The following is a 16194-nucleotide window of genomic DNA, read 5'->3' as shown; positions in this document are numbered from 1 at the left end:
CCTAACTTGACTAACAAACTGCCGCACATGAGATAACACATGTCTTCGATCAAAAGCAAAGCCTGGTTATATATTTCCTCATTCACTTCGAGATTGGGATTCTCTGAACTGACACGAATTCAATGTAAAATGTCTTCTGACATGTCATCCTTGTACTTGTTCCACAGCTCAGGTGGATTTGATGGGAAGCATGTTGAAATAATGATAGCAAATAATGTGCGTATCTGAATTGGAGATGCAGAAACAAATGCTTTAGCGATTGTCATGTCCCAATGAGTATCATTTTCAAGCAAATTGAGCTTTTGACATGCAGCACGAAATGTTGGGCACACTACACCATTGACAGTTCGAAGTGATTCAAATGATGTCGGCCCACGAACAATTACCAGCAACAACCGCAAGTAGAATCATTCGCTATTCTTCGGATGAACTGTGTAAATGCGACCAAGAGCATCAGTAGAATGCACATCCGGATGATCAGGAACCGCATCGCCTTGCTTCCGACGTTGAAATTTCTTCGATGAAGCGTTCCAAGTGGCATCTTAGAGTAGAAAAACGTTCGTGCAAACGGATCGCTTTGGGAAATCGAAAAGAAACTGGTCAATGTTGGTGCTGGAGATATTTCAGCACGTTGAGCAACATTCGATGCGTTGAAATAAACTTGTTGACCATTCTCCATATGCACCGCCAAATGTACAGCAGTGGGATGACGTTCATGAATGGGGAATGAGAGAATACGCCAAATTGCTTCATTGCAGCTCACATATCGACCAACTTGATAGTGCGTGATTTCATCGTTGGTATTGGGAGTTTGAACGCCAAAAACTACAATATCGCTGCCTTTGGTGACATATTTGCAGATGTATTTGATGGACTTCACTGAATTGCAAAACTCCACGTTGCAATGCACCTTGAATATTTTGGAAAAAAAGTGGCGAATACGGAACAATCCAAGTATTGTCGACCACGATATCGTTTCACTTTATTTTCGTTGTGATAGCTCTACCGTTATCATTGGGTGATCGACGCCGATACAGTGGAAAACCATCATTGGCAGTGATAGTCTCCGCCGCTAAACTTCATGGATAACGCTTGGAACACTTGCCGTCGACCATGCATGGTGATTGGGGGTTGATGGCGCCACACTGTCCATGAATCATGTAAGTAATTACAACATCATGCAGTTCTGGATCGGTTTCGGGATCAGGAATCTCGGCACATATGATGTCATCTTTTTGGTCTGGTCAAATTCTTTCGACTCACCAAATAAGAATGTGTGCATGCGGCAAGCTTCGTTTTTGTCATTCAATCGAATACATCCAGCATCGAGTATCCCCAAAGACGCGATGATTAACAATGTAGTTCATCAGCGACAAGATTTTTTGTTTAAACACACGTGCGGTGATGTCGTGCCGATCACTTGATGTTTGTCCGGGGAGTAGCAGTTGAACAATTTCTATTCATTTCGGATTTCATGTAAAGGTGATGAATAGATCTGGACGACCGTAATGACGAACATATGTCATTGCATCTTGCGCATATTCATGCATATGACGTGGGCTGCCAATGTACATCGCCGATAGAATAGTCAATCGACCAACATTAGCTGCATCTCCTACGGTCCTGATTGCATCGCGTAAATGAATATACTCCTCCGATCGCAGTTTGGCTTGGTTCAACCGAATGAAAGTGAGGCGCTCCGTCTCGATTTTAAGCAATCGACGAAATTGCAGCAAATAGTTGTCAGCATTATGACGAATCAACAAATGATAAACACTGAAAAATTAATCACATAATTTAAAATTACGAAGCAGTTATCGATGCACACACAATCACAAATTTGATAACCTCACAAAATGAACATCTTCGAAGGCAACTTACCGTTTGAAAATCACGGCAAGTAATCGGCTCTACTATTCACGTAGATCGATTGTCGAATGAAGTTCGAATGATGGTTTTTGAAATTGGTAGGTAAATAATGAGCAATACCAGCAATGGGATCATGTAATTTTATCCTTGGCTTTATTTTTGGACGCTGTCGAAAAAGTAAAAAAGATTCAGGCAGGACAACTTCCTCCAAAATTCGCCGGAGTCTTTCGGGATTATCTGAAGCTAAACTGAATCAACTGTCAAAGGATAGATAATGCACACAACGCCTTTCATTTGTTTGTTTGTTTCTTGTTTACTCTTTCTGTCATGTATCGTTGTATATGGATTTAAATTTTTTGTGATTTTCTTTTATTTTCGAATGCGCGTAATAAAAACTTATTATAAGTCAGATATCTATATCTATATATATAAAACAAAGTCGGGTTAGTTACACCATTTATAACTCGAGAACGGCTGGACCGATTTTTATGATCTTTGATTTGTTAGATTTGTCTCCGCTCCGAATAGCATAATAACTATTAAAATATCGGATAAATCACGGAAAAAATACATTATGAAGACAATTCATTTTCTCATACATTTTGACATTTTGAAAAATGACCTCGCGCATTCGGAAATAAAAGAAAATCACAAAAAATCCATATACAACGATACATGACAGAAAGAATAAACAAGAAACAAATGAAAGGCGTTGTGTGCATTATCTATCCTTTGACATTTGATTCAGTTCAGCTTCAGATAATCCCGAAAGACTTTGTTGTATTGACTGTTGTTGTGAATTTTGGAGGAAGTTGTCCTGCCTGAATCTTTTTTACTTCTTCGACAGCATCCAAAAATAAAGCCAAGGATAAAATTACATGATATCATTGCTGGTATTGCTCATAATTTACCTACCAATTTCAAAGTCCATCCTTCGAACTTCATTCGACAATCGATCTACGTGAATAATCGAGCTGATTACCAGCTAGGTGCGCAAATAGCTATTTCGATCGTGATTTTCAAACGGTAAGTTGCCTTCGAAGATGTTCACTTTGTGAGGTTATCAAATTTGTGATTGTGTGTGCATCGATAACTGCTTCATTATGTAATTTTGAATTATGTGATTAATTTTCCAGTGTTAATCATTTGATGATTCGTCAAAATGCTGACAACTATTTGCTGCGATTTCGTCGATTGCTTAAAATTGAGACGGAGCGCCTCACTTTCATTCGGTTGAACCAAGCCAAACTGCGATCGGAGGAGTATATTCATTTACGCGATGCAATCAGCACCGTAGGAGATGCAGCTAATGTTGGTCGATTGACTATTCTATCGGCGATGTACATTGGCAGCCCACGTCATATGCATGAATATGCGCAAGATGCAATGAAATATGTTCGTCATTACGGTCGTCCAGATCTATTCATCACCTTTACATGAAATCCGAAATGAATAGAAATTGTTCAACTGCTACTCCCCGGACAAACGTCAAGTGATCGGCACGTGTCTTCAAACAAAAAATCCTGTCGCTGATGAACTACATTGTTAAGCATCGCGTCTTTGGGAAACTCGATGCTGGATGTATTCGATTGAATGACAAAAACGAAGCTTGCCGCATGCACACATTCTTATTTGGTTAGTCGAAAGAATTCTACCAGACCAAAAAGATGACATCATATGTGCCGAGATTCCTGATCCCGAAACCGATCCAGACCTGCATGATGTTGTAATTACTTAAATGATTCATGGACAGTGTGGCGCCATCAACCCCCCCCCCAATCAGCGTGCATGGTCGACGGCAAGTGTTCCAAGCGTTATCCATGAAGTTTAACGGCGGAGACTATCACTGCCAATGATGGTTATCCACTGTATCGGCGTCGATCACCCAATGATAACGGTAGAACTATCACAACGAAAATGAAGTGAAACGATATCGTGGTCGACAACACTTGGATTGTTTCGTATTCGCCACTTTTTTCCAAAGCATTCAAGGCGCATTGCAACGTAGAGTTTTGCAATTCAGTGAAATCCATCAAATACATCTGCAAATATGTCAGCAAATGCGTTTATTGATATTGTATTGTCGATATCGATATTGTAGTTTTTGGCGTTCAAGCTCCCAATACCAACGATGAAATCACGCACTATCAAGTTGGTCGATATGTGAGCTGCAATGAAGCAATTTGGCGTATTCTCTGCGGTTTCTGATCATCCGGATGTGCATTCTACTGATGCTCTTGGTCGCATTTACACAGTTCATCCGAAGAATGGCGAATGATTCTACTTGCGGTTGTTGCTGGTAAATGTTCGTGGGCCGACATCATTTGAATCACTTCGAACTGTCGATGGTGTAGTGTGCCCAACATTTCGTGCTGCGTGTCAAAAGCTCAATTTGTTTGAAAATAATACTCATTGGGACATGACAATCGCTAAAGCATTTGTTTCTGCATCTCCAAGTCAGATACGCACATTATTTGCTATCATTATTTCGACATGCTTACCATCAAATCCACCTGAACTGTAGAAAAACTACAAGGATGACATGTCAGAAGACATTTTACATTGAATTCGTGTCATTTCAGGGAATCCTGATCTCGAGGTGAATAAGGAGATACATAACCAGGTTTTCCTTTTGATCGAAGACATGTGTTACCTCACGTGCGGCAGTTTGTTAGTCAAGTTAGGAATGCCAATGCCACATCGTGGAATGAATTACGCTTTCAATCTAGAATTGGAACGTGAACGTGAAAATGATCGAGATGCATTGAACTAATTAGTTCGAACGAATGTACTAATGTTGAACCCCCAACAGAAGGTAGTGCACGATACGTTAATGAAGGTAATTGATGATGGAAATGGTGGCTTATTTTTCCTCGATGCGCCCAGTGGAACTGGGAAGACATTCCTCATGTCATTGATTTTGGCCACTGTTCGTGCAAGATCCGAAATTGCTGTAGCAGTTGCTTCTTCCGGGATAGCGGCCCCGTTGCTAAAAGAATGCCGAACGGTTCATTCAGCGTTGAAATTGCCGTTAAACCTTCAAACGACTGAAAAACCGATATTCATCAAACATTCAGCAATGGCCACAGTTTTGGTAGCAAGTAAAATCATCACCTGGGATGAATTTAGAATGGCGCACAAACGCGCATTGTGAGAGATGTTTTGGAGGCGCAATGATTCTACTATCTGGCGATTTCTGCCAAACACTACCATTCATTCCAAGATCGACCGCTGCCGATGAAATAAATGCTTGCCTCAAATCATTGACTCTGTGGCGCTATGTGAAGAACCTTCAGCTGACGACAAACATGCGAGTTACATTGCTAAACGATCCGTCTGCCGAAGATTTCTGACGTGAAATTTTGCAATTCAGTGAAATCCATCAAATACATCTGCAAATATGTCAGCAAAGGCAGCGATATTGTAGTTTTTGGCGTTCAAACTCCCAATAACAACGATGAAATCACGCATTATCAAGTTGGTCGATATGTGAGCTGCAATGAAGCAATTTGGCGAATTCTCTCATTCCCCATTCATGAACGTCATCCCACTGCTGTACATTTGGCGGTGCATCTGTAGAATGGTCAACAAGTTTATTTCAACGCATCGAATGTTGCTCGACGTGCTGAAATATCTCCAGCGCCAACATTGACCAGTTTCTTTTCGATTTGCCAAAGCGATCCGTTTGCACGAACGTTGTTCTACTCTAAGATGCCACGTTATTACACTTGGAACGCTTCATCGAAGAAATTTCAACGTCGGAAGCAAGGCGATGCGGTTCCTGATCATCCGGATGTGCATTCTACTGATGCTCTTGGTCGCATTTACACAGTTCATCCGAAGAATGGCGAATGATTCTACTTGCGGTTGTTGCTGGTAAATGTTCGTGGGCCGACATCATTTGAGTCACTTCGAACTGTCAATGGTGTAGTGTGCCCAACATTTCGTGCTGCATGTCAAAAGCTCAATTTGCTTGAAAATGATACTCATTGGGACATCACAATCGCTAAAGCATTTGTTTCTGCATCTCCAAGTCAGATACGCACATTATTTGCTATCATTATTTCGACATGCTTCCCATCGAATCCACCTGAACTGTAGAAAAACTACAAGGATGACATGTCAGAAGACATTTTACATCGAATTTGTGTCATTTCAGGGAATCCTGATCTCGAGGTGAATAAGGAGATACATACCCAGGTTTTCCTTTTGATCGAAGACATGTGTTACCTCATGTGCGGCAGTTTGTTAGTCAAGTTAGGAATGCCAATGCCACATCGTGGAGTGAATTACGCTTTCAATCTAGAATTGGAACGTGAACATGAAAATGATCGAGATGCATTGAACTAATTAGTTCGAACGAATGTACTAATGTTGAACCCCCAACAGAAGGTAGTGCACGATACGTTAATGAAGGCAATTGATGATGGAAATGGTGGCTTATTTTTCCTCGATGCGCCCAGTGGAACTGCGAAGACATTCCTCATGTCATTGATTTTGGCCACTGTTCGTGCGAGATCCGAAATTTCTGTAGCAGTTGCTTCTTCCGGGATAGCGGCCACGTTGCTAAAAGGATGCCGAACGGCTCATTCAGCGTTGAAATTGCCGTTAAACCTTTAAACGACTGAAAAACCGATATGCAATATTGCGAAACATTCAGCAATGGCCACAGTTTTGGTAGCAAGTAAAATCATCACCTGGAATGAATTTAGAATGGCGCACAAACGCGCATTGTGAGAGATGTTTTGGAGGCGCAATGATTCTACTATCTGGCGATTTCTGCCAAAAACTACCAGTCATTCCAAGATCGACCGCTGCCGATAAAATAAATGCTTGCCTCAAATCATTGACTCTGTGGCGCTATGTGAAGAACCTTCAGCTGACGACAAACATGCGAGTTACATTGCTAAACGATCCATATGCCGAAGATTTCTCTAAGCAATTTCTGACTATCGGTAACGGCCGTGTTCCTGTCGACGAATCAAACGGATTGATTTCGTTTCCGCTGAATTTTTGCAATTTCGTGTCAACAATTGGTTGAGTGAACGAGCATTCTTGCGGCAAAGAACAAAGATGTGGATCACTTGAACTTCACAATTCAAAATCAAATCGTTGGTCCACTGCATTCCTTCAAATCTATCGACTGTGTAACAAATGAAAACGAAGCAACCAACTAACTAACTGAATTTTTAACTCATTGGATCTGCCTGGCTTGCCACCGCACAATTTACAACTGAGGGTTGGCTCGGTAGTCATCATGTTTTGAAATCTGAACCAACCAAAACTATGTAACGGAACGCGTTTGGTGGTGAGAAAACTCATGGGCAATTTGATTCACGCGACGATAATCAAAGGAATAATCAAAGGTGAGGAAGTTCTCATTCCGAGAATTTCGATGATCCCAACCGATATGCCATTTGAGTTTAAACGAATTCAATTTCCAATTTGTCTTGCATTCGGCAAGACGATCAACAAATTACAAGGCCAATCCTTGAGTGTTTGTGGCCTGAATCTATAAAATGAATGTTTCTCTCACGGACAATTGTACGTAAAATACTCATGTGTCGGAAAACTATCTGCTTTATTTGTTTTCGCTCCTGACAACAAAACGAAAAATGTCGTATATCACAAGGTGCTTCAATGAAGGGAATCGACCTGAGTGCAACCCATCCAGCAAATAGTTTAACAGAAAGTAGTGCAACAATGCTAAGCGAATCATTTCGATTCGCTTCAACAAAGCCTTGCTGCCACGTGAATTACATTCTTTTTTTTTCTTTTGACCATGTCCAATCCTAATAGGATCATATGGGACTCCACGAAGTGGAGGTTTGTATTAACAGATTTTATTTTTACGAAAAATGGATGTCAGCCACTTGCTCAACGTATTAGGACAATACTCTGACTAATCCACAAATTGAAAAACAATATGTGAACTTGCCAGACCCAGGATTCGAACCTGGGACCCTCGACACTATAGACAGGCGCTTAATCTACGCAGTCATCGTGGGTGTACAGTGTGTACAGTTAAATGTAATTAAAATACTTTTCATTTTGATTTGATTTTTGCACATTTATTGAACTTATTCATTTTGAGTATTCATTTTAACTTAATAAAAAACTGAATATAATTCAGCTAATAAGTTAACACAAGTATATTGATTCTGAGGCGGTACGAAGTTCGCCGGGTCAGCTAGTTTTCAATAAAAAAACATTTAAATAAATGTTTTTAATTTTTATAAAATGCGCTTAAATTTATAAAAGGAAAATGGTTGTTTGAACATCAGTTCACAAAGCTTTGAGAAATGTCATCACCCAACATTATCAGTCAAAAAAATGTTGCCATTATCATAACAGTTAACTGTGACGTAATTTTTCAAAGATAAGCATTACTTACATCAATTAATTTAACAAAAATTCAGCATTACATAATTATTTATTCTATGGGAAAAGAGTATCTGTGTCTATAGATGGTTCCTTTTAACTAAATTTGACAATTCAACTGGATAAGAGGAAAAAACTGAAGTGATGGGAAGAAAATTATTTTCTGCCTGCCCACTACTATTTTTGGGTTCATCACTAATCTGTATCGTATCTAAATCAGCAATGGATCCCTTGAATACTTTGACGTGATTACCTGCATCAGATTTATTGATTGAGATGGTCAGCGTAAGACGACTAAGAGAAAAACATGAAAGAAAATAATTTAATAAATTAAAAAACATTTTGTAAAAATTCAATTTATTAACTAAAGGTGGTGACTCTAGATCAGTGGTCTCCAAACTCAATAAGGATATGAGCTACTTTTAGAAATTGAAATTATCTGGTGAGCTACTGATTCATATTCCTTCATAATTTTTTATCATCGTCCTTTATCGTACCATACATAATAGTCATAATACTATCATATTACTTAAAATAAATTAGGACATCGGACTTCCAATAAAACATAAAATGCAAAATTTAATTAAGTATTTAGTTATAAACAAAATAATAATTGAAAAATATCTTGAAATACGTGTGAGTAAAAGTAAAAATAATTAGTGAAAAGAATTGTGTTGACTTTCCTCCAAATTTTTTTCAATTCTCGGTGAGTACCTTGTCACTCCCATGCGAATGCAATTATCAAGATGTACATCTGTGACTCTGTTTCTATATTTACTTTTAACCACCTTCATAGTGGAAAACGTTGATTCACTCAAGTAGGTAGAACAAAACAATGCCTTCATTTTGGATACTTTTCTGTTGGAACGAAAGGCCATACAGATTCTACAGTTGAGGTAACACTCTTAAGCCAAAGTGTATGGTGCAGTTCCCATCGTAATACATCGCTGACTGCTCTCTTATTTACTTTGTCTGTACGCAAAATTTTGGTTTTCTTTGATTCATTTTCAAATTGTAGTGAAACGAATTGTTATGCAGCCCGTTAATCGTGTATTCTAGGTTGCATAGCTTCACCATGGGGGATACAGCTATGTCTCAGGTGGATTGACTTTCATAGCATGAAATCCAAAAGGAGTATTTTAGTGATCAAAAACCAAATTATACTAGTTTTATGATTTCAAGAAGAATATTTTTTGCTTCATTTGTTCGTAATCATCATAATTTTTTTGTAAATATTTAAATTCATATTATGCTCCATTTGAGACATTATTTTAATAAAATTCAAGCACAATATTCAATTTCAAGTAGTCGAACTCGGTTATTACGATCTCGGACATAGCGAGATCTCAGATGTAATGAGGAAACATTCGTTGACATTTGGTTTATGATTTTCTCCCTATGTTTATTCACTGTTATAACGAGCAACTTATCAGATATACCGAGCCAAAATATTGTTAATGTGTCGATCGTTTATAAACATTTCGACCCTAAGCAATAAAATCCGATCGGACAGGATGCCGCCGGGGACGGATCACATTTATGACACTAGTTAAGTGCCTAATTGTTGTTTTCGCCGACAATAATAAAAAAATATCCACGCACATGGTTGAAAAATCCAAGGTTTGTGAAGTCCGTAGGTACCTACCAGCGTTCATTAAGCCCAGTACTCACGCACGTTCTTGCTCGACGGCTTTGCTCAATCGAGCATGTTGACTTGGAAGCATGCTCATCGTTGCTTCCACACGTTCGATCAGCTCGACAAGACGCAAAGCGCTTCGAGCATCTTGACACAAGCCACTTAATCGTCTCGAGCCATGGACGACGAATTGTTGTGTTTAGCGGGTGTCACGTGTTACATTTATTTAAATAAGTTTAAAAAACGAAAACGTCAAAGAATCTGGGTGAAACCATCATTACAACAGAGGGCAATTTACAGCCATGTGAATTTTATAAACGAACTGGAAGCAGAGCCAGAGGATTATCGGAATTAATTATGCATGAATAAAGTATTAAAAATTGTTGAAAATGGTAACACCGAGTACGACACTGTAATGAGAAGAGCAATAAGTGCAGATGAAAGGTTAAAAGTAACATTACGATATCTAGCCTACCTACAATATTCCTCGGTTATTTCAAAGCAAGCACTGTCTAAAATTATACCTGAAACATGTGCTGCTATCTATGAATCCCTGAAAGCAAAATACCTTAAGGTAAATAATCATTTACTTATTAATATTCAGCTATTAAATCAATTTTTATTATGTTTTGATTTTACATGATGGCCACCAATAGTTTTATTCATCAACGTTGCAATACTTACATGACGGTGTTATATCTATGCCAGCATATTTTAGAAGGTATAGGTACTTTTTAAAATGTCTGTTAAACAATAAAACACATTTTTACATTGAAATGTTTATTGTCATTTACAGGAAAGTAATGAAAGACATGAAAAAAATGAAACCATATTATTTTTTTAATTTATACTTAACTGCGGACGTGCGCCACGTAGGTCAAAATGGAGCTTTTATGGTATTTTCAGAGCATAACCCTAAACATTCCTTAAACGTTGTAGATAATCTATTTACATCATTTTGAAGCCTTATTATCCTTTATGTTTATTTTAAACATTTCATGACTGCATAAAGTATTTTTATTACATAAAATAGTATTCTTTTAAACCTCTCGATCTAATGTTTTAGAATATAGTCATATTTCAGTACATTCAGTACATTAGGATTTTTTAGATTTATTAATTTTTAAATGCATTTATAAAACCATTAGTAAAATTAATGTTTACATTATAATATAGTGAAATATTTGCGATAAAAAATGATATTTTATAATCTTTTCTATGAGATGGGGGCGGAACCGGAGCTGTGCTCAAATCCATTGTGAGCCATTTTCATTTGAATAGGGAGTTTTCTATGCAAAGTACCATCTCCCATGATGTGAATCCCGATCCCCAGATATTTAAAACTAACAATGCTCTCCATGTTCTGTTTGATATTTTATTTATTAAATTTGAATAATTGTAGGATGTCCAAAGACTTTCTCTACAGCTATAGAAATTTTTCTCAAACCAATGAATTTTGAAGTTAAACTTTATACATATCACCAGTGACGTCCCGAGGGGTAAGGAAGATTGAGCGTCGCTTGGGGGCGGCAGTTACTCGAAGGGCGGCAAATCGAGGAGAATCATTTGGTATATATAGAAATAGCTGTCTAAACTGAGTACTTCATAACGAAAATATCTTTCCTTTAAAAAATCAGCTCACTGATTGGAAACAAAATGCATTAATTAATATAAAAGGGTTAACAGGACTGTAATTTTTTGTCGGGCTTGCGATGTCTAGTTTACTTCTGTTGCCGTTCGACGTCCTCGGTGACCAGAAACTACATGAATACGGATGATAAAAAATATTGTATACAAAAATGGGACGGAATTATGGCGCTGCCCAGGGGCGGCATTCTGTCTAGGGACATCACTGCATATCACCAACACTTATGGCACTACAACTGTTGGCGAGTCTTGGCGTCCTTCAAAAACTTCATCCACCCCGGATGATCCAGCGCTGACACTCTCTAATTGCTTGACCGAGCATTCTTATATATCATGTGGCGAAGTCCAGCCAACACAATCAATTTTTTTCATGTAGTACCGTAAAAACACCGATACACTAAATCCAACTTGATATGTAATGAAAAAGTGGAACAGCTGTCTCAAAAAGTGAAACAGTTGCCAGGCTCGAACCACTGATCTTTTGATCTGCAGTCTAATGCACTCTCCCAATGAGTCTCATATTTATGAAAATGTCTCATGCTACTTGCAATACTGTAATCAATTCACTGATAGTTATCTAGATATTTAGAGCTTGTGCTAAATGCAGGATAATTGGCCTTAGTAGCAACCAAGTCGGACGGCCCGATGGGCCCAACAGCTGGTTGGACCGACCTGAGCATCTCCTCCCGTTCGGGAGCACATTCTAAGACATTCCCAGAGGATGTGGTTGGCATCCTGAATTACCCCTCCGCATGGACATGTCGGACGGCTTACAAGTCCAAGCTCAAAGAGCTTGCCAGCTAACCCACCGTGTCCAATCACAAATTGATCGGTGTGATGGTCAGGAGTCAGATATTTGGTTATCTCCAATCGCCATTTAATGTCTGGAAAAAATTAAAATGTGTGCCGGCCCTTGGTTGATTCATTCCACCGTCGCTGCCAGGTCTTCTATGCCGCGTCAAGCGTCAATAGACGTATAGTCAGGTTACTTTTTCAGCAACATGCCGAGGAGGCGGGGCAAGGTGAAAGTCACCAACAACGGCCTCCTCACCTTTGAGGAGCTTCGTTGACGGACCGCTGACCTGTATGTGCAGGTCAAGTGGAAGAATGCGGCCAGGACCGGAAGCGCGTCCGTTGAAGTTGCTCGGTAGGCCTTTGTGATTTCTAAGAGCGCACTACGTAGTCTATCAGTTTTATGGATACGCGAAATTCCATGTCCAAATGTCAAGGAAAACTATGACATATTTATTGCGAGAATTATATCAGAAGTCAACATAAATTACTTTTTTATTTTCTTCGCTTTAGTTTGCAAATTATTTAATATAAACTCAGGTTCGCGAATTCTCATACCCCGTTGGATACGGCTATCAGCTAATTCTGGAAGAAGGCAATCATTATAAAAACTTATCAAACGCGGTAGAACACGTGTCTCAAACTGTGGATCTGGCAAAAGTCGTATGATTTCGATTCCACTGTCGGCATATACAATTAAATCACAGTATTCCTTCTTCGCAATGTACAACTGTCCCTGTATTTGAAACCAATAATTATGTGATTCTTTTAAGTGAAGTACGGAGTTCACAATAGTTAAACATAATACGATGGCTAGCCGCTGCAATAGATGTTTTTTAACGAATATTAATCCTCCCTGAGCATAACATACCTCACCTTTTTAGTTCCTTAACCTGCTTCCTTTCTCATCATACCCAGATGATATTCACACCACGAGGACTCCGTGTGATTATATCCATGCACCAGCAGTTGCGACGTGTTGCGGTAGCTGGCTGTTGTAGTGAGTGCGAGCTCTTCTTATGCTTACGAATCAAAAAGAAAAAGGGTGTATCGGTTGACCTAAGCTGTAGTGGTTGGACTTTGTAGAAATAGATACAGCATCCTTGAGGCTCAGGTAGTGGACGAACCTTGCGTTCAGAGAGGGGAGAGGAAAAGGTAACGGGAAGCAGCCAAGATCCTAAATTTATTCTTTATTTACGAATGATTTAATTAGAACTACAGTTTTGGATTGGGTGAGGATTAAAAAAATGCGTAAGTATAATTATATTGAAAAGGTATATTTTGTGCCAATTACGTACGGCAATGAGGTGAAAGATATAAATGTAAAATCAAAATTCTTTTAAGTTTAGCATAAGACATGTAATGTTGTGCAGTATTTATCCAAGAAGTCTTTGTGAAAAATATGAAATTATCATGTTGTTACCTGGGCTCGAAATGGAACGGAACGCACCGGAGCGCCGTTCCGGCTCGTGAAATTTGTAAAATTATCGCTCCGTCTCGTGGAAAAAATATGTTGATTATCTGAGCTAGATAGGCCATAGAATAGAAAATCTGACACTTATTTTTATAAAATACACATACGATTTGATGACTATGTAAATATCTTCAGAAAATTTGTCGAGCGCTGGTTGTTACAGTTAGGCATTTGAATTGGAGAAAAAAATTATCTGTTTCTTAATTTAGTATGGAATTAGATTCAAGTAACTAAGTTGAATTAATGGCACTAATTTATTGTGATAGGAAGACAATACAATTTCAATAATAAAAAGACCTCTCTCAAAAAGACAAGCTTTAAAAAAATGTTTCAACTGGATATGAGTTATAATTATTATGTTTTGTTTTTTTTTGTTAAAGTTCTAGTTTTCAATCGAAAGTAATTAATAACATAATATATCAGAATCAGTGAAATATATTTGCGTTGTTTGCTGAGATGTCTCTTATTTTAATGCTTAAATTAAAATTAATTTACATCAGCATAACTCTAGCCTCACTGTAGCCGGAAGAGCTCGCTGGCCCACCATTGTCTACATAAAATTATGAAAAATATTTACAGAAAAAAAAACAATTTAATTGACAAAGTTTTAAATAAAGTTGAAACTTTGATATAGACATTTTTATTAACATTTATTATCTATTTACTAGATGTTTTCAATATTACGATTGAAAAACAATGTTGGCTTTATCTTGAGCCAAACAAACAATATCAGTTACTTGTTTCCTAAATAAGTATCTCGGTACCTTATAGATGGAACCATTCAATGTTCATTTTAATTATCTTTTCCAAATACAGTGATACCAAATACATTTCCAGATTTTAGCCTAAAATTCTCTCAGTTTGATCCTCGCGATTTGTAAAAGAGTATTTTTTTTAAATTTTGAAACCTGTCAGGATGAAACAATTAAACAGTGCTATATTCTTTACATTTTTAAAAATTGTAGCATAATGAGTGGGTAGGTACTTGACAATATAATTTCACTAATTACAACCAAACGTTGTGGTTTTATTTATGTTCTTGATACTGCTAATTATTACTTTTGTGATGGCGAAAGACTGAATAAGTATATTATAGAGAGCATTTTCGACAACATGAATGAGCAATGAATGAGAATGACCAATTACTAGTAGAATAAGATAGTAGGTATAAAGTAAATCACCATTTCCACTCCAAGGCGGAGCATAATATGAAAATCCACAATGTTACAGTCTTTTACGAGGTATACCTACGCTGTATGATAAAACAAATTGGTTTTTTACAAAAATTCTTTATTGAAAGTAATATTTAGGAATACAATTGACCGTGAAAACTAAATTAAAACACCGTCATTATTTTCATCTGCGACTATCTGGCTACAACTTTTTAAGGCTTGAAAAAAATTGTGATATTTCTCAGGAAGAGCCCTATTTTTACATAAGGAGAGAAGGTCCTTCACTTTGTTACCTGGAATTGACACGCAGATTCTTCTTCTGAGTATGATGTTTTGTAGGTACTTAATCATACAAGATTCTTCCTTATTAACCTGGATTGCTTTTACCTGCTGCCATTTACATTTGTCTTTAGTCATTTAAAGAAAAAAAATTACCTGTTTTGGGTAGCTTTTTATTATTTTATTTAACTTATCGATATCGTTTCTTTCAAGGGCTATCTTTTTCTGAGCAAGTTGGACATTTTTCTTACATGTGTTCCGTACTTTTCCTTCCTTTTTAATTTATCATCATCGGAACTGTTCTTTTCATATGTTACACAGAATGAACAGAGATCCTTTTTCGGTTTGAAGAACGAAATATTTAGTTTCGTATTAAATATAAGACTGTAAATCGGTTGATTAACATACTGCTGGCCGCCGTTCAAACATTTTTCTTTATATAAATTATTATACATCATATTGATATATGTCGGTTCTTGCATGGCAATAGTGAGACTCAATTCTTTAAAAACTTCTTATATGGTCTTCAACATCATTATTGAGATTGTTGCTTGTCTTTTTGTAGCTCGGAGCAGTACCTCTCATATCAGTTTTGAGAAAACCATCTTTTACCTTCTTTAGTGCAATATGTACTAATAGTGTTACCGCTGATATATAAATTGGCCAAGAAAAACTGTTTGCAAACTCGAATATTTTTACAACAAACATCGAAGAAATATGTGTGATTAGCCTTCCTTCTTGATGTACCTTCATTTTTCTTTTCTAGATGTTATTGGTTGCATGCATCTTAAAATAAATTCTTTTTGTCTGGTTTTATCTGCCAATAAATCAATGTCTTAAAATTTAATATAGTATAATATTATCCACCATGTTTTAATGTTTAATTAAATTATTTGTTGAATAAAAAATCGTTAATTATTTATTTTTGCTTTGTTACGTTGTGC

This window comes from Rhyacophila brunnea, unplaced genomic scaffold (genome assembly GCF_057557595.1).
Source record: "Rhyacophila brunnea isolate RB1 unplaced genomic scaffold, BYU_Rbru_1.0 scaffold_1, whole genome shotgun sequence".
NCBI classification, from domain to species: Eukaryota; Metazoa; Arthropoda; class Insecta; order Trichoptera; family Rhyacophilidae; genus Rhyacophila; species Rhyacophila brunnea.
The sequence above is the reverse complement of the archived record's forward strand: the minus strand, read 5'-3'. Positions refer to the sequence as shown.